This window comes from Diceros bicornis, chromosome 27 (genome assembly GCF_020826845.1).
Source record: "Diceros bicornis minor isolate mBicDic1 chromosome 27, mDicBic1.mat.cur, whole genome shotgun sequence".
NCBI classification, from domain to species: Eukaryota; Metazoa; Chordata; class Mammalia; order Perissodactyla; family Rhinocerotidae; genus Diceros; species Diceros bicornis.
In genome coordinates this window covers 38,024,302-38,042,598 of record NC_080766.1, presented here as the reverse complement: position 1 = coordinate 38,042,598, position 18,297 = coordinate 38,024,302, and the positions used below count along the sequence as shown (strand labels likewise).

The 18,297-nt window shown below is 43.0% G+C and overlaps 1 protein-coding gene across 1 annotated transcript in view; it reads left to right on the top strand.

The window, feature by feature from the left end:
• The first annotated feature begins 5,129 nt into the window (after positions 1 to 5,129).
• The window catches only part of KCNJ6 (potassium inwardly rectifying channel subfamily J member 6), a 264,226-nt gene continuing 251,058 nt past the window's right edge, over positions 5,130 to 18,297 (top strand). Inside the window, exon 1 of the mRNA XM_058523101.1 lies at positions 5,130 to 5,511. The gene's annotated coding sequence lies outside the window, so the exon portion shown is untranslated. The remainder of the gene's footprint in view (positions 5,512 to 18,297) is intronic.

The following is an 18,297-nucleotide window of genomic DNA, read 5'->3' as shown; positions in this document are numbered from 1 at the left end:
CCCTTTCAGACTGGAGGAGAAGGAATTGATGTCAGAGCCTTGGGTTTCTCCTGCTTTGGAGAGTGGTACAATGGGGGTGTCCTGACTTCTGCTCTGATACCTGATCCCTTTCTGAACATTAATTGATGTGCCCTGTTCCTGAGTCATGGTACCAGACGTGGGTGGAAATAGATGCTAGATACCAACAGTCTAGCGTAGCATCCTCCTTGCCACAGTAATTGATTCAGGGATGGGGCTCATTGACTAATCACAAACAATAAGAAGCATTCTTAGCATTTTACTGGTGCTTGAGGGGGGATCTGAAACTGGGTTGAAGTCCCAGTGGACTTGAAACCAGGTAGATACAAATATGGAGCTACTTGAAAACACAATCCTGAGTTTGCTTAATCGTAAAAATGACAGGCATCATCCATTATTAAGAAGCTGACATTTATAAAGCAGTTACTATCTGCCAGACCTTGTGCTCCACTTTTGACATAGATTAGGTCCTATAACAGTGACAGGAACCCTCTGCAGGAGGTAATGTGATCATCCTCATTTGCAGTGGACACAGAGGTGTGTCACCAAGATCCCCCTTCAAGAAAGGACTTGTTGGCCTAGTTGCTAGAAGGCTGTCAGAAGATAGCTTTTAGCCCTCAAATGCAGACTACCTAGAACCCACATCCAGGGACCTATCAGGCAGGGGCTATTTTGACTCAATACAGGCTAACTCTAACAGTCCCTTTCAGCTTAGAGTTCCCCGTGGGATCAGCCAAGGCTGGTGTCAGTTCTGCTTCCCCCTCTGCCACTCATACTTCCTTACCCTCCTTCCATAGGTGTTGATTTCACGGACATAACATTCCTTAGAATTGTCCCTAATAAACACCCAGCACACTAGACTCTATCTCAGAGTCAGCTCCCTGAAGAACCCACCAGCTCTACCATTTTACAAAGAAAATAATAAAGCAGGAGTCCCTTGGCTAAACCCATCACTTAGCATGGACGCTGGACGCCAAGGCAGCCTAAGTATACAAATCCTGCTTAAAACCACCAAGGCTGATCCGGAATTTGGAACTGGACTCTAGATTGTGTTTCTAGGAAGGAAGGATGGTAGGGCCCCACTGGGAGAGCAGAGGAAGCCTGAGCATGCTGGGTGGGAGCTCCACCTCTACTGGAAGCAAGCAAGGTCCAGTCCATTACCGATTGCTGGGTGTGCAGGGTGGCTGTAGGAGATGACCCACAGACAGTTGCATACAAAAGAAGGACCTTTATCTCATTCTCTCAACTCATAGCCTCTGCTAGGAATGCCAGTAAAAATCAAAGAATCTGGGCATCTTAGCAAATGGTTAACCACAGAAAGAGCATCTTACAAATTCAATTCCTTTATTTTGGCCTTCAATGTTTCTGTTGTACAGATTTCATGTTAATTAAAATTATTTCCAGTAAGAGGTACAAGAAGACTAATTTATGCAACAGTTTGTAATCATCACCTCCCGTGGTCTTTTGAAATATTATATTTGAAGCTATTGTGATTTTTTTTTAAATTGGGTTTTAATGAATTCCTTGGGGGACACAGTGATTAAAAAGAATGATATCTACTAAACGATGAACTAATAAAGCATTCTATAAGAAAAAATTTATCAAATGAGTCTTCAGATTGCACTCATTCATCAGGTCATGGAACAAAAATTAAAATGTAAATTTCAAAATGTTTATAAGCCCTTATAATTTAAGATTACTAGGAATAGTGAATGGAATTCCAAAGCAAGAAAAACTTGTAGGAGATGAAAATGTATCCCAAAAAAGGAAAGTAATAACTGAATAATTGGAGAATAAAAGTGCTAAAGATCAGCACTGAAATCCCTAGCATGCTACGGAGCTAAAAACCATCTGAAATCCCCTTCTTAGGAAAAGTACTTAATTTTGTAGACCTGGAGATATTTATTAAGAAAGTATCTCCAAATTTATAATCAAAATCTGAAATGAAAATACAATAGCTCTTTATAGATATTCCCTAAATAAGAACATGAATGAAATTGATTTAGTCCATTGGAAATGGTGCTATAGAATAATTTTAAAATTTCCCTTTCTTGACACTCTTAAAGATGTCATTTTATTGTTAAAATAAATTATTTAAAAATTATACACGAGGGGTCGGCCCGGTGGCATAGTGGTTAAGTTCACACTCTCCACTTCGGTGGCCCAGGGTTTGCAGGTTCGGATCCTGGGGGCAGACCTACATGCCACTTATCAAGCCATGCTGTGGCAGGCATCCCACAAATAAAGTAGAGGAAGATGGGCACGGATGTTAGCCCAGAGCCAATCTTCCTCGGCAAAAAGAGGAGGATTGGCAGCAGATGTTAGCTCAGGGCTAATCCTCCTCACCAAAAAATAAATAAATTATACACCCATCTTTGCATTTTAAAGATGTTCTTTCTGTTGGTTTTTTTTGGTAAGGTGGATGGGGATGTGAAATGGAAGAGAAACTGGGTCCCCACAACAGCCTAAGATCTTAAATATAAAACAAGTAGACAGAAGTAAAACAAAACAGAGACCAGAAACAGCCACCCACCTCAGTTAGAGGGTCAGCCTGCCCAAAGCTGGGCCAGAGCTGCGTGTGGGCGAGGGAGATAGATTGGGTTGTAAATTGCCCCAATCAATGATGGAGAAAAATGAGATTACCCGCAGCCAATGACACCCAGTTGAGATAATTCAGTTTGTCAGTTTTGCTAGCTAATAATCCTCTATCACAGTTTGATATGTGAGGGAGAATCCAGCTCATTTACATAAAAGGATCACTCAATCCTAGAAGCCGCGGTCCCTGTCAGCTTTGCAGCACTGACCTACCCAGAGACGGAAAGAGCTCAAGTCTTGAGAGCCGCCTCTCCCCAGGCCTTGCCTTTATCTGAAATCACAAAATAGAAGTAGAAGTGACATTCCAGACATGTTGAACACAGTGTGGCCTGAGAGACAGGACTCTTGGGAGCTCAGAGGAGCCTCAATGTACAGCTCTGAAGCACAGCTTGCCTGATTTTTCGATGTCACCGAGACTCTTTCTAGTGACACCCATGCTGATCACTGTGAGCGCTCTTGGGAATAAATGAATTCAGTTAAGCCGATTGCTCTTGACTCTGGCATTAATCAAATCCTATGCTGTGCTTACGTGACCCATCTCATTGAACACAAGCTCCTACCCCATTCAGGAATAGCTGCGGCCCACATCAGCCTGGCAGCTGTGTCAAGTTAGGGGAGCTTTCACAGTGTTCAAAGGAGACAAATAGGTTATTACCCTCTCTTGACTTACTTATTTAGTCTGATGTTTTGTCAGAAAGAAATTTTGTGAAATCCTTCTACTGGTAGAAATGTATATAATCAAAATTAGCAGGCATATCCTTAGCAGCTTCACGGATTAAATAGAATGCTCTTTAGACAACTACAGTCAATGTGAGTTCTTTTAATGTTTTAGGGCTGTGTCCACCAAAATCCTACGTATTGCATCCTTACTCCAGGATCCCTCAGGGATTGTTGAGTCCAGTCGTCCTTTGTTTATCTTTGTCTCTGACACAGTTGGAGCATACACTAATATCTTCTGATGTGACTCAGAAGTAAAAGCAAGTGAGATTACAACCTCCCAGGGAAAATCAACAACAAATAGGAGCTCACAAGCTGTGTGTGTGGTTGATCTGTACACAGCTGATGATGCAAACTGAGACAAACACCTCTCCATACCAAAGACGTCTTTAGAGAGCAGACAGCATGCTTGAGGGGCTGAACTGCTGTTTAATTAGAATGCATGGATGTAGAATAAAATAGTCTTAGAAATAAGAGGTCTCGATCAGCCCTTTCTCTGGAATAGGGTCACCTTCTTGGAGATGGAGATTCTGTGCCTTGTGCAAGGAAAGTGGCACAAGAATAAGCAGTTATGGAAAGGGCTATTACAAAATTATTAGCCAATGGTACTTACGGCTCTCGTAATTTAGTTGTCAACCCATTTAACCCTAGGGAAAAGATGGCATAAAAGAGTGGACTGTGCAGAGGTAGAAGCAAGTTGTGGAAAGCTTTTGGAAATGTGGAAATATTGTTTCTGATGACCCTAAGAAAAAGAAGGGGTGCATAGGGGAGCACTGTAAGGCGCTCCCTGGAATAACAATACAAAGCAAGTTAAAAACCGAAGGAGGGAATATGCAGTTGTCCAAGCTTGGCAAAGTCAACTTTGAAGGCAACCTGGGTTATGCATGAAAAAGGCCATCTTTTATCTCCAAGTGCTCCTGAACACAGATACCAGGGTGAGTGTGGAAGTGGGAGTGGGAGCAGCAGCGAGAACCCCGTCCCAGTTGCGGTGGACAGGACGGACTAAATGGAAGAGTAGGGTACAAGCAAAGCCCTGGGGCGCAGTCCCTCCGCTCCCGCCCAGCTGGTCGCTGCGCCCCCTCCCGGCCACGAGGACGGTGAGCGCTCCAGCTCCCGCGCCCTGGGCTGACTCTCCTTCATTTCGGCCCAGAGGGAGACCGCGACAAGACCTTCTTTCTCTTGGTCTCACAAAACCTTAAAGAAGGAGCCCCTCCAACCAGAAGACAAAACCTGATCCCCCAGCTTCGGCTCTTTCCTGCTTTCCAGGGTGTTTTCCGGGAATAACTTACATTGGAGGGGAAAGGTGGGAACCGGGAGGCTTAAACCCATAAGGTTTCCCCAGCATGGAGCTTCCCACGTTGCCAGTTTCGTATTGGAGGGGTGAGGGTTGGCTTGGTTGTTTTCTGCGCCTGCTCGGGTTTGGGGAGGGTCGGTGGAGTGTTCCCTCACCTCCAACCCGCCAACCTGGTCCATCCGGCGCGACAACGATGATGAGGATGGGCGGCAGGTAGGCGTCTCCAGGTCTCCCGCTGGATCCCTCCGGGTCCCCGCCCCCTGCCTCTCTAGAGCCGGCTGTGTGGCCGCTTTTCTCCAGCGCGCGGCGCTGCGCTCACTTTTATCCTCGGAACCGCGTCGGTTCGTGCGGTGACAGCGGGGCTCAGCCAGTCGGCTGGAATTGAGTAGCATTCATTGAATCTGCGGCTTTCATGACGTCTCCCTGCGTGGTCCATCACTTTTCTCCCAGCTGGGGATTTTTTTTTTTCCGCCACTCTTGCCTTTTCCCCCTTCCCTCTACCCAGTCTCCCTCCCCCGTCCCTGCCCAAACGCACACCCCTCCGCCCCTCCTTTGGCCCCCGCGCCCAGCCCTCCTCTCCGCTCTCGGCCAGAAGGAGCCACTTTAAAGACGGCCGCACCTGGCCGGAGAGGTTGGGCAGGCGGAGGGGTGGGGATCAGCGGGAACTGGGAAGCCAGACCCGGAGCTGGATGCAACGCGAGGAGAATGGAGTCTCCTAACAGCCTCCCGGGGCTGATGTGAAATTTGACCATCTGATTCCAGTTTTCCTTTCCTTTTCTTTTTTTATTTCCTCCCCTCGCCATCCATCGTGTAGTGAATTATTAAAATCTTGCTCCGTTCCAAGAGAGGAGATCATGATTGAGTGAAACCACCCCGTCCGCAGCAAGGTAAGCGGTGCGCTGAGTTGCTCGAAGGCGAGAAGCTGGCATCAATCTGGGCAAGATGTTCCGTGCCCTCGGGTCCCCATCTCCCCCTCCCCAGTGTCCGCCGCCGCTGCATGCATCTCCACTCCGATGAGAAACATGATGCCCAAGTCAAGGGAAAGGCGAGGGAGAAGCCGGTTACATAACAGAAGGGAAATCTGTTTCATACGGTTTTCATTAGCAACTGAAAACTCGCAAGGGGGGCGGGGAGAGAAGGGGTCTGCATGCCCTGGGCTCGGAGAAATCCAGTCAGTTATTGCAGACATAATTTCTACAGCCGTTGGCAGAGATGAAATGCACTGATTAAGTGACAGGGACGGCTTGTGGTGTAGTCATTTACAGTTGGGAAAAGCCCATTGTCTTTGTGGTTCCTCTTTGCACAGAAGAGAGAGAGAGAGAGAACACGAGAAGGAGGTAAAGGAAAAGTGAAGGATGGGGAGAAACAAGCAGAGAATGGGAAACAATATCTCCGAGCTGCTCTGTGTCAATAAAACAAGAGATGTGACATGATGACTACAAACAGTGAATGGGAAACTCTAAAAGTAAACTGAATTATTTTGTAATTGGAAGAAAAGGAAAAAAAAGCACTCCAGATAAAATGAGATGTTTATGATATTCAAGGGGTTGGATGAATCTGCGGACTTTGCTTCCTCTTGGGTATATTTTCATTTGCATCGAGACGTTAAGCTTGGATTAGTTTTTAACAGATATAACATTAGCATTCCCCAAACCCAATAAAACCTTGGGTGGATCCACAGGTATATCTCTTGTACCAGCCTCAATATGGAGAGACTCTTAGGAGGAAACATATCTTAATAGAAACAGCCACAGAAATGGGGTGAGGTTAGTGGTGAAACAAAATACCAGAATTTTCCAAAGAATCCCGCCTCCACTCCCAAAAAAAGGAAGAGAGGGGAAAAAAAATCTCCAGTGTTTGGGAGATGGATATTCATTATATGTTTAGAATGTCTCCTGCCTGCTTTTATCCAAAGTCTGATGGTCCCAGGGAGCCCCTACAGAACAGGGTGCATTGCCCTATTCCAGCTAGCATCTTTCCCTGCCTCCCTCTCTTCTGCTGAAAAACGGAGGAGGGGGATGCCCAGAAGCTGCTTAGAAAGAAAAAGGGGCTTGCTCCAGTCAGGGCTAAGCTAAGTGAGCTTCGCCCATTTTGCCTGGAGAAAGAGCTCGAGTCTCCATGGCGACCCAGGTGGGAGGGGAGAAGGCAGCTCCAGTTACAGAAAACGTTGGACAAAACTTTCCCAGCTCCAGGCCGAGAAATAAGCCAGCCGAGCGCCCTGTGGAGGGTCCCAGGGCATCGCATCGGCTCTGCCCATCTTCCTGCCGGCGACCCGCGAGGGGGCGCCTAGAACTGGCCTCTGCGCTGCAAACCTCCCAAACTTGCCCAGGGACCGCTGAGATGGTTGGGGCAGCGGGCTCCGGATTCAGCACCAAGGCCAGAGCACAGGCGCCGAGGTTCTCCCTCCCCGGCCGGGGCCCCAAGGAGCAATATTAGCTCCTTCTGTTGCAGGAAGTCAGTCAATCACTTTCTACAAAGGAAAGATTCCCTTGCCCTTGCAGAATCTGGATATCTGTTATCCACAAAATTGCGTGGGACAGAGAAGCTTGCAAATCGTCCATTTCACGCATGGCGGTGCATCAGAGTAGCTATTCAAAATTAAGAACACTGAAACAGCAAACGATTCTCGCTGAACTGAGAATGGAGAAAGATCCCGTCCTCAAGGGAGAAAAGGGACACACACACACACACACACACACACACACACACACACACACACACACCCCGATCAGTTCCTGACGAGAGTCGTCTAGTTTCAACGGAGTCCCTTTGGCTTCAAAAGCGTCCATTCATTCCTCACCCTCTCCCTCTCCTCTTTCACTTTTCATCCGGCATAGATGGCAGACTAAAGGTGCTGTGGGAGCACCCTGGTCCGTGAGACACCAGCCAACCAGGTTCTGTCTAGGGGTCTTGAGACCCGGGAGGGTGGAGAAACAGTGTATTCTTAGTCCAGACCTGACAGACTCCTAAGCAGAGCTGATGAGCTCCAGGAAAGGGAAGAGGGTGTGTTAACCCAATGAAACCCAGTGACTGTACCTCCAAGCCCAAGTGTGTGCAGGGCAGCTACATTTCCAGGGTTGCTGGCATAGGAAACTGAGAGGAAGACTCACTTCTCTTAAGAGAAACAAGGAAGACACTGTGCAAGAGGGGAGGATTTATTATCATTCGAGTTCCGTTTCAACATTGATACCGGGAAAACAGGTAAGTCGCTCTCACCAATTCTGTCTTCACCTTAGGCGAAGCTGGTCTCTGTCCTGCTCTCCTCATCTTTGGTCGTGGATCCCCACATCCCCCTCCCCCTGTAGTGATACTGATGAAGAAAAATAATAGAGGAAGGTGGCAGTCGCATTTCAAGTAGAAAGCTTTTAAGAGTGGCATCCAGGTGTTGCAAGGCAGAGTTTGAATTGCAGTTCCCAGGGTTTGGCAACTGCTTGGAAATGCTAACAATGCCTCTACAATATCCCTGGCTGCTTTTCTCTTATGAAGATGCACTTCTGCATGTGTGGTCTTAAGCTGCTGCTGGTTTGTTATTTATGAAGGTAAACAAGATGTTTCCTGGTTTTCCTTGCAGCACTTTCCAACTGTGGGCATGTCATTGCTTTCTAAAGATGATGTGTGCAGAGCACTCAGGACGTGGTTAAAGCAGTGTGTTTGTACCTTCCAGTCTTTCTGTGTGTGTGTGATCACTGGTGAAGGCAGAACCAATCTATTTCAGACCTGGGTGAAAGGGTTTGATGTTACACTATTTCTTACATTTTAGTTCCTGGTGGATATTGACAAGTTTATCCATGATTTAATTTACAGCAGAGTTGCTACCTATAGTAGAGAGAAGTGATGTGTGGAGTATCGTTAGGACTTATCCAAAGCAGCTGTACCCTGGCTTTGCTCCATCTGATATTATTAGCAGAAGGGAAGTAGAGGTTAGTTATGAAGATAAAGCCATGTAAGAATATAGATTATTAAACAAAGTAACGCATTTGTGAGTTCTAAAGTTCAACTTCTCTCAGGAATTTAAAAAAAAAAGATGGGAATGTAAATAATCTAGGTATAGGAAATTGCTCAATCAATAATCTTTAGTTCTGGTAGATTCCATGCTCATGTATTCAGTGCTAATTTACCCAACTAGGACTTGCTGTCTTCCTGGGTGGCTAAGTGCTGAGCAAAGTGTCGTTATATCCTCATGGCAGTCAATAGCATACTCAAAAATAATTGGTTTACCCATTTCAAGTAAGATTTGTTAAGGAAAGCAATTAAAATTTATCCATGTGCACTTGGAACCATTTTGTAATTTCTTAAAAAATCATTTTTATACCTCACCTTGGTATTTCTTAAACACGAGTAAATAATATATTCACTTGTACGACCCAGGTCTTTACTTAATACATAGGACTTACATAGGCTGTTTCCTTTGAGTGTACAAAAATGCTTTAATTCACTCTCATATTCCTCTCTATCTTCCCACAAACTATCTCTACTTTACATGCTAAAAAGAAAATAAGACATGAGAATAGATGTTTATTAAGGAATAGAAAAAATTCATTGGAGATTAAAAATAAGTAAATATAGCCTTATGAAAGCTTAACCAACCCATTCACTGATTTTCACAGGTAGAAAGTGTTGCTTTCCTCAAGGGCCAAATGTTGATTATATGAATCTTCATGAAAACAAGATAAACTCTCTTTATCAAGATAGGCAGGTAGGCAAGATGAAGCTCTCCTCTTTCTCGCTAACTCTTCCTTAATCAAATGATATGTAAGTAACATGTAGATTAATAAGGGAAATGGACCAGAGAGGGTCAGAATAAGGGAAAGAAGGAAGGAAGCTAGGGGAAAAGGTACTTGTTTATTTTTATCAACTTTAAAGTGATGATACTTTTCAAAGAAAGGTTTTTTCTTTTAATTCACTGTATTAAAACTTTGTGGTTGGTGGACTTGAGATGTTTAAATTCAAAGAATTTGGGTTTATAGTTTATTGAGATGGCATTTATTGTTTCTTTCCTTTATTTTCAATAATTGTCATTTAAGTACCAAAAGAGAATTGATTCACTCTGGATTTTTACAAAAGTATTAAATTTGGTAATATCAATAAAAGGGGAATTGGTAGTTAAGTTGAAAACTCATCAAGACACTTTTGTTGAATGAAGGTTTTCTCTTTAGTTGTAGTTAAAGTGTTGAGGGAGATAGAAAAATAAACTGCAGTCATTTGCAGTCCAAGTAAAAATACATTTTAAATAATTAGTACTAGAAACAATTAGGATTCTACAGAAAGGAGAGATCATCATAATTGCAGTTAGTGCTCTAATGCCAATCTGACTCTCCTCTGACAAAGTACTGTAATATACACATACTTGATATCATTTTATTAACACTAATTAGTAACACAAAGTTATTTCCCTCAAATAAAGAAGGACAATGTCCTTTGAAAAAGAATATTAGGTATTCCCCAAAGTGTAGCCTTGATCTAACCATCCATGCTAATTAATTGTAGATATTCATTTACTTATTTATTACTGAATTTGATAGTTATTTAAACAAAACCTCAGAGGATGATTTTGCTCTGTGCACAGTGTTCAAATGGACATTCAAATCTCTGTTTTGTCAAACTGCATTGAGACCATCAATCAACTTTCCTACTTACAACCTATGAAAATTTAACCCTACATTTTAACCAAATGGCTATTTAATTCATGTCTTTACAGATGAACAGGTTAATCTCAATAACCCCTTCAGTCTCACATTTTGCATTTCCTCGCTATGGCTGTGCTTAGGACCAGGGACCATGCAGTGCTGGTGGTTCTTCTAGTGAATAGATTGTGACTAATATTCACCACCAGTCATATTCCCAGTCACAGAGAAGTGGTTTCCCTGATGAAAACTTTACAAAATGAACAAGCAAGTGAATCTATAGGCAATAAGATCCACATCCTTGTCAACAATTGTTTTGTGGGACTAAATATGAACATATTATATGCAAATGAGAGACAAATCTATGAGTAAAGTTTGAATCTTGGTGCTGTGACAGTTTCCTCTTTAAATTTACAGGCACCCACTTTTTTCCTACCCAGGATGAGAATTGATTTTTTTTTTATGATGCTTTAAATTTCTCTCATATCATCTAACAGGAATTTGTGTGAGTGTGACAATGCGCTTGGGAGATGTTACTCAGTGAAAAAGAGTGCAGGCTCTGTTGTCTAACTAACTGTATTTGCATCAAGCTCTAGGTATATTAGTCAGCTTTTACTAGGTTTGGTGCAGTAACAGCAATCCCAACATCTCAGTGGCTTACAAAACAAAGGTTTATTTCTCCACCAAGCTTCATGCCTTTGCTGGTCAGTAGTGGCTCTGCCCTGGTTTGTCTTCTTCATTCTGGAATTCAGGCTGAAAGACCAGTCTGATCTGGGACATTGCATTCTAGTGTCAGAGGGAAAGGAGAATGTCAAATTAAGCAATGGCTCTTGCAAGTCCTGCTCGGATTTGGCACAAGTTGTCCACTCACATTCCATGGACCAAAAACAAGTCACATGTCACACCAAAGCCAAGGGCCAATGAGATGGAGATGTATATTTCTCCCACAGTGAGGCACTGCAAGTCATAACGCAACAGGTAGAGACATAGAACTTCTTACAGAGAGTAGTATTTGAATAATTGGGGACGATTGTATAACCCACCACACTAATTGTGTAACCTTGATCTACTTTAAGCTATTGGTTTGCTTATCTACAAAATGAAAATAATAATCATGTCTACCCCAGAGATGTTATGAAGATTGATGTGATAATGTCTGGTTCTTAGCAAAATGTCCAGCACAAAGTATGCACTTTATGAATAATAGATGCTGTTATTCATTTATTACGATGTGTCATTAAGTTTGGTCCTCAGTGAGGCGATGTGGACTGTATTAATTAGATAGCTGCTGCAGAAGAAAATCTCTAAATCTCAGCAGCTTAGCAAAATAGAAGATTATTTCTCATTCCAGTAAATCTACTTGGCTAATGCCATACAGGAACCAGGTATGGGATGATGGACACTTTATCATCTTTAACACCTGGCTTCCACGATCTCATGAGTGTTGATGTCCAGCTGGCAGATAGGGAAGAGAGAGTAGATGATTATGCAGGAGATTTTTAATGATCCAGGCCTGGAAGTAATGCGTATCACTTCTGCAAATATTCTATGGCCATACCTAACTGCAAGGGTAGCAGGAAATCGTAGTTAGCTCTGTGTCTAGGAGGAAGGTAAACTGGTAGGGTGAACACATTTGAGTCTTTGGCATATATACCCAATGTTATACATGCCCATCTGGCTGCTTTAATATAAATGTCTGGCATCAAAGAAATATAGCCAGTAGGGGTCAAGAATAGAGTGGAGCAGAGCAAATGGTTTACCCCAGTGGTGAAAAGATCTCTGGTGGAAATATTATTTTGTTGAGCCCTTGAATTGTTCTTTGGTAGTGTATATTTTTAAATAAATCAGTTGAGATCTTTGACTTTTGAAGTGGGTGTATTTGATGCTTACAAAAGAGATGCAAATCCACATTGTTTGACTTCTGGTAGCTGAACTGTTAAAGTAGACACAAAGAAGGAGAGCTGACTTCACAACTCATGCTCAGGAGCAAGTTTCTAATCCTGACAATTACACCCACATTGTGTCTAAGAATGCTGAAGAATTAGATGCTGTCTTCCAATATCTGGTACTTGCTGTTGACTAGCAATTTGCATTTTGCTTTGAATCATGTAAACATCTATATGTTAGACACATGCCCTAAGTTTGGGTTGAATTAATCTAACAGTAGTCCATGTTCTCCTGGAAATAGACCATGTATTTGTAAGTAGTATTTGAGAACTCCTGCTTGCCTCAAGGAGAACAGGTGCCCATGGAATCTAAAATCTATACCTTTTCACTAGAAGGGAGAGACGAGTTTTAATGCTAAACTTACAATTTAGAAAAGAGAAATGTCAGGGGGAGATATAAGAGAAAGCTATGAGGGAAAGAGCCAAAAGAAATATAGTGGTGATCCACAATGCTGCCAGCTCTCTCCTGTTTTTCCCACTCCTCTAACTTGGGTGCCAAAACCACAGTCCATTCATGCAGGGTCCAAGGTTCCCAACCTGAAATAGTGAATACCACTAATATGCATTAATCCTTCCGTGGGGCAGTTATACTGGATTAGCGAACTCTTGAACACTTTAAATATCTTGCCATTCCAAGGTGAATAATGTTTTACAGCGGAACTTCTGTTTAATGAAGAGAGTTTTTTTGAGGAGATGGTGTATTTCACTGCCACCTTCTATCATTTCCACCTAAAAGGGATATAACCCAACTGAGTCATGTGCAGAAGGGAGTAGTCAGAGTGGTAGGTAAGTCCAAACCATGTAATATAAGAAATAGATGAAAGAATTGGGGATGTTTCCCCCAGAGAATACTTGGGGGCGGGTACCTGATAGTTGTTTTCAGGTATCTTGATATTTGAAGATGAAAAAGAGATTGGAATTGTTCTGCTGGTCTCTAAGTGATACACTAGGACCTAGTGGTAGATGTTACAGGTGACGTATTTTGGTTCAACGTAAGAAGGAATTTTCTATAGTCAGAGCTGGGTGGAGGTGATAAAATCTGTCCTCTGCATTTGCACGGCTCTGAACTCCCCATCACTAGAAAGCACAGAGAAGCTGGGAGAGCTAAGTAATGGGGTTGTTGTGTGTGTGTTTTGAGTCTCTGACATCACAAAACACTTCCAATCCCCATGAGGGCAGTGAAGACCTTCAGTTTCAGTCAACAAATCAGATGGCACCTCATCGCTCTATGAGGCCATGGTTTTGTTATTGGGTAACTATCATTTCTCTATAAAAGAAAGGAGTCACATTGCAGCAAATTGACATTGTGGTCCATACACGAAATGTGTGGTCAATGAGAGCAGGCCTGGAACGCAGTGACCACATGACTAGGCTACAGGTCTATGGGATTCCCCACCCTCAGAAAACACTTACCTTTCTGCTTTATGTTGTCAATACAACTCTACCTCAATCAATAGATAGAGAATGAAATATCTCATCGAAGCTTTTCACTGCACTCTGAACTTTCTGATTTGTAAATAGTTTCATGTTCCTTTCAGAGTCAGGATCCCATGACACATCAGCCAGAGTACACTGCAGATTTGTAGACATCTCTTATGTGCAAAATATGGTGCTAATAATAAAATTCCTACTCTTAAGGTATCCAGTTTCAATAATAGGAAGGAAGGAATGGATCCCCTCCTTTTCTGCTGTGTCCTCAAGTCTCCCCAGTGAATACCCTAAATATAGATTCTCCTCCTTGAGTTTCATCAGCCCCCCTGGGGTGACCAAGCCCACCACAGTGAAGTATATAAGGAGAGAAGATACAAATAGGGAGGCAAATAAAGAACCTGTCATAGATGTGCTGCCATAAAAGGGATTCCTCCATCGGGAAGGAGGCTGAATTAGGTAGCCCCCTTTCTTATAAGCAGCTGAGGAGTATTGAGCCCCAACACTCTCGTGTCTCCTTTCTGGCCACAGGTGGGTGTATGTGGGCAGGAGGAAGAATCAGAGCTGAAGTCAGCTTAGGTCAGTGGTTCCCAGAGCGTGTCCTCAAATGAGCAGCAACAGCATCACCGGGGAAACTAGTTACAAATGCAAATTCTCAAGACCCACTGAATCAGAAACTCTGGAGGTGGGGCCCACCATCTGCACATCGCCTCCAGGGATTCTGATGCACAAGAAAGTTCCAGAACCACTGGCTTAGGTTTTCGTCAAATCTGCTTTGAGGAGGAACTCTGAGACAGCTGCCCCTCTTGTAGGCTTCTTCCCATAGTGAAGACCTCCAAGTGTGTGCTCACTTGGCAGCCATACAAAGCCAGAGCTGGTGATAGAATGCCTGCCCTTATTTTCCGCTGCACAAGCAGATCCAACCTGGACTCAGTGTCTAGGGGAAAAAGACAGTAACAAAATGCTTTTGTTCTGACAGATAAAATATGCACAATCACACCAAGTGGCAAAGATTATGGGCAGGAAGCAAGCTTCTCTTTTGCTCTCATTGTGTAAATAAACTGCTTAGTCTTTTAGAATTCCACTTAATCCTCCAGAAGTTTCCTAGTTCTTATTTGAAATTAACAGTCTCATCTATTATCCTTCAAATAAAAGACACTATCAGTGAAATAAGAATGGTGTACTCTCGAGAAAAGCCACATTACGAAAATTGAATAGAGGGCTTATCATGGAAAACCTTCATGCAGTCAAGTGAAGAACAATTATAGTTATATAATGTTCACTTTTAAGAACATCTCTTGACCATCTGCATGTTTCCAGAAATTGACCTTTAATAGCTACACCCTGTGTCTCCATGGCTCCTTAGACCAGTCAGTCAACAAATCTTTAATGAATATTTATTATGTAAAGAAGACAGAGGGAGAAAAAGAAAAAATCTGCTGATTCCAGCCTCAGAGGCATTAGACTTTAAGAAAATAAGAGGATCAATGAAACAATAATGTACAACTCAAAGAAGCATTGCATTAAATGAAAGAGTGCCAGACTTTAAGTAAGGGAGGGGAACATTAATAAAGGCTCATGTCAGTATGAAACATCTAAGGATCTAGTGGAACGTGAAGGAGTCTTGGAAGAAGTAGGGTTCTGGTGGGGAAAGAGGAAAGGGAGTGTTTTCCAAATGAGGAATCCATGTGCATCCGGGGAGTATTGGCAGTGGGGCTTGATCAGGCAGGGGTATGGTCTACCATGTCATGGAAAAAACAAAGAGCCATGCGTTGACATGGAACTTGAGGTCATAAATCTTTGAGAAGCAACTGCTTTGATTGGGGGTGAGGGGGTGGATACACAAGAGATTTTAATCTGGCAGTTCAAGGAGGACTTGAAAGGAAATGCTGGGGTCAACAGACAGCTGGGTGCTGATAGGAAGGGAAGAAGACCGAAGCATGCTCACAGTAGTAAACTAGCAATAGAAAATGGCCCTGCTTTAGTGCCTTCGGTGGTGCTGTCATCAGAAAATCACTCATGAGCCAATAGACCAGGATCATGATGGATTCAGCCCAAAGAAAGCTCTAACATCGCACTCCATGCACAAGAGGTCTTGCACGTGACCACAGTGCAGATGTGGAATGTCCAGCTTGTTCCAGTGAATAAACAACTCAGTTGGGGAGAAGGATGAGTGAGGGTTGCAGCAGTGAGTTAGAGCTGAGGTTAGAGCCACGGCTTATTGTCACCTTCTAGTGCAAGCAATTGGTTGCCAGTGTCTTAGAGCATACCTTTGGGGATTTGTCCTTCCTGAGGCTCTGTGGGGGACAAGTGTGCACAGGGTTATGAATGGGATATTGGTTAATACTGAAGATGATGGGACCGTTCTATTTTGCGATATGGAGCAGAGAGGAGACAGGACTCTTTTCTCATTCACAAAAAGAGTGTTGCTTGATATTCATCTCATCATCGTTCCAAGTCATGTATGTCAAACTACAACATTTTCTCTGCCCGTGGAGAAAAGCTCGCTTAAGTCTTTGTGGAAGTCTCTGGGGATTTAGCCTGGCTCTGAAGCACATGAGTGGAAGCCCCAGGAAACATGGAGTCTTAGGTGAGGCTTCTCAGTACCTGTCACTAACCCAGAGCTCCCACTGAGTTACCACCAGAGAAAATAGAAAATGGGCTACGTGGACCTGCCTTAGTCTGAGAATGCCTCGAAGATATGACGTACTTCTGCACAATGTGAGGTGTGGGTCAGCTCTAAAACTGTGAAATACATGAAGATCATTTTTACAAGACCTCAAAATAAAAATAACCAGCTAAAACACCTTGATCTCAATGAATTTTTATTTTTCAGGAACTAGTTTATTTGGCTTGCACCATTGAGATAAGAGTCTTGATTCTTTGTCCCTATTGAGTGCATAAGTGGAGTTTATTTTAAATTAGCAATGCTGAATCTTTTGTGAGACTTGGCTCTTATGGGGAGAACAAAGAGGTCACATTGGGCACAAAGTTAGTAATGGCTATTACATGGGGTTCCCGGATCAGAAAGTATATCTCACTTGAAAATTCCTGGTTATAAATAATTACCAAAACTGTACCAAAATCATCCACAATAGCCCACCCGTAAAGTGTGTAAAACCTGAATTTTAGAGCAATGGATAGAGAAGATGACTCTGTGGTTATAGTGACACACAAAACTAGTCTGGGATAGGAGAATTTAATTGAAATCTACCAATCACTTTCAAATAAACCTCCAATTTTTGTCACTAGTTAATAAGATTTTCTTAAACTAAGCAATTGTTAAACTATACTAGACTTTTTTTGGTTACCCTCAACCAATCCAAAGTAGATTGTCCTTTTATTGCAAAAGAAGGATCAGGAGGCTGTTAGGACTGAGCATAGACCCTGGGTGTCCTTGTGAAAAATTGTAATACTCATTTGACTGCTCGAGCTCTTGCAATGTGCAAGTATTGTTCTAGTTCATTCCTTTCTTCATGTGAGGAATCTGGACTCCAGTTTCTTCTTTCTCTGTTAAATTTCCAGATGAGCTGTTGGTTTTGCTAAAATAAAGCAACCTTGGATATGTGGAGGGCAGTCAACAGAGCTCTCACCTAAGTAACAAGCCCTGGCTTCTTGACCCATCCTGGCTTCTTCTCATGCCTGGTTTCAGACATAGTGGACCTGGTTGAGTCATCTGTGCTTCATATTCCAACCACAAAACAGATCAAATCACTCTGTGCCCTTACAGCACCCCCAAGATTTCATTAATGACTAATTACTTGAGAAAAAACAAGAGAAATCCCATCGAGCTGACAAAGAAAGGAAAAACTTGAGTAGATCCTGGAAGCCCTTAGCACAAGAGAAGAATCTCAGACAGTGAGGGGGGAAAGGACAGTAGTTTCTAATAAAGAGAGAGAGGGAGACAATGGGCCTGAGATGTAGGCAAGAGGGCCTTGCTGAAATCAGAGCTTCTGACATCCTGGAATAAGTTTAAAAGGGAGGGAGGGTAATTTCTTTGCTGTCATCTTAGAGAAAGCAAAAGGATAAACTAGGTGACTCCTTGAGTTATATGTCCAGGTCACTAAACTTGAGATGTCGATTAGAGTATGTTTGAAAATGCCGCCCAAATTCAAAGTCATGTTCTCATGCTTGAGATTTCTCCCTCTCACTGTGGGCACTCTCCGTGCCTCCTGGCGCAGCCACGTTATAGGCTGATGCATTCCTGCATGGTTTACCTCCCTGCCAGGTCCAACACGCTCACCGACAGGGCTAGACCTGGACATTGCTGCATTCCCTCTGTGAGTGCAGAGAGCCATTCAATAGATGGTGTTTGAATAATGTTTCTAAAATGCCTAATGTGCTCTGATTCCAATAGAACTATTGGAAACTATTAAAAAATAGCTTCCTTTGGAAAATGAATACAGACTATTTTATTCCATGCAATCAAACTGCAGCCATCTCTAAAAGTTCAGCGAGGACCCGCTGAACAAGAAATAAAGCACCCAAATTCTATATATGAAGGTCAGAGGGCAGACGTAAGAGGAAAAGAGCTTTTTTCTTCTCTTAGTAATTTTTGCTAGTGAAAACATCCATCTTAGATGTCACTCAAACACAACTTTGAGTGATGGAGATAAAGGAATAAATGTGTGTTTCAGATGGGACAAGGCGAGTAACATTCACTTCTCTGAGTCAT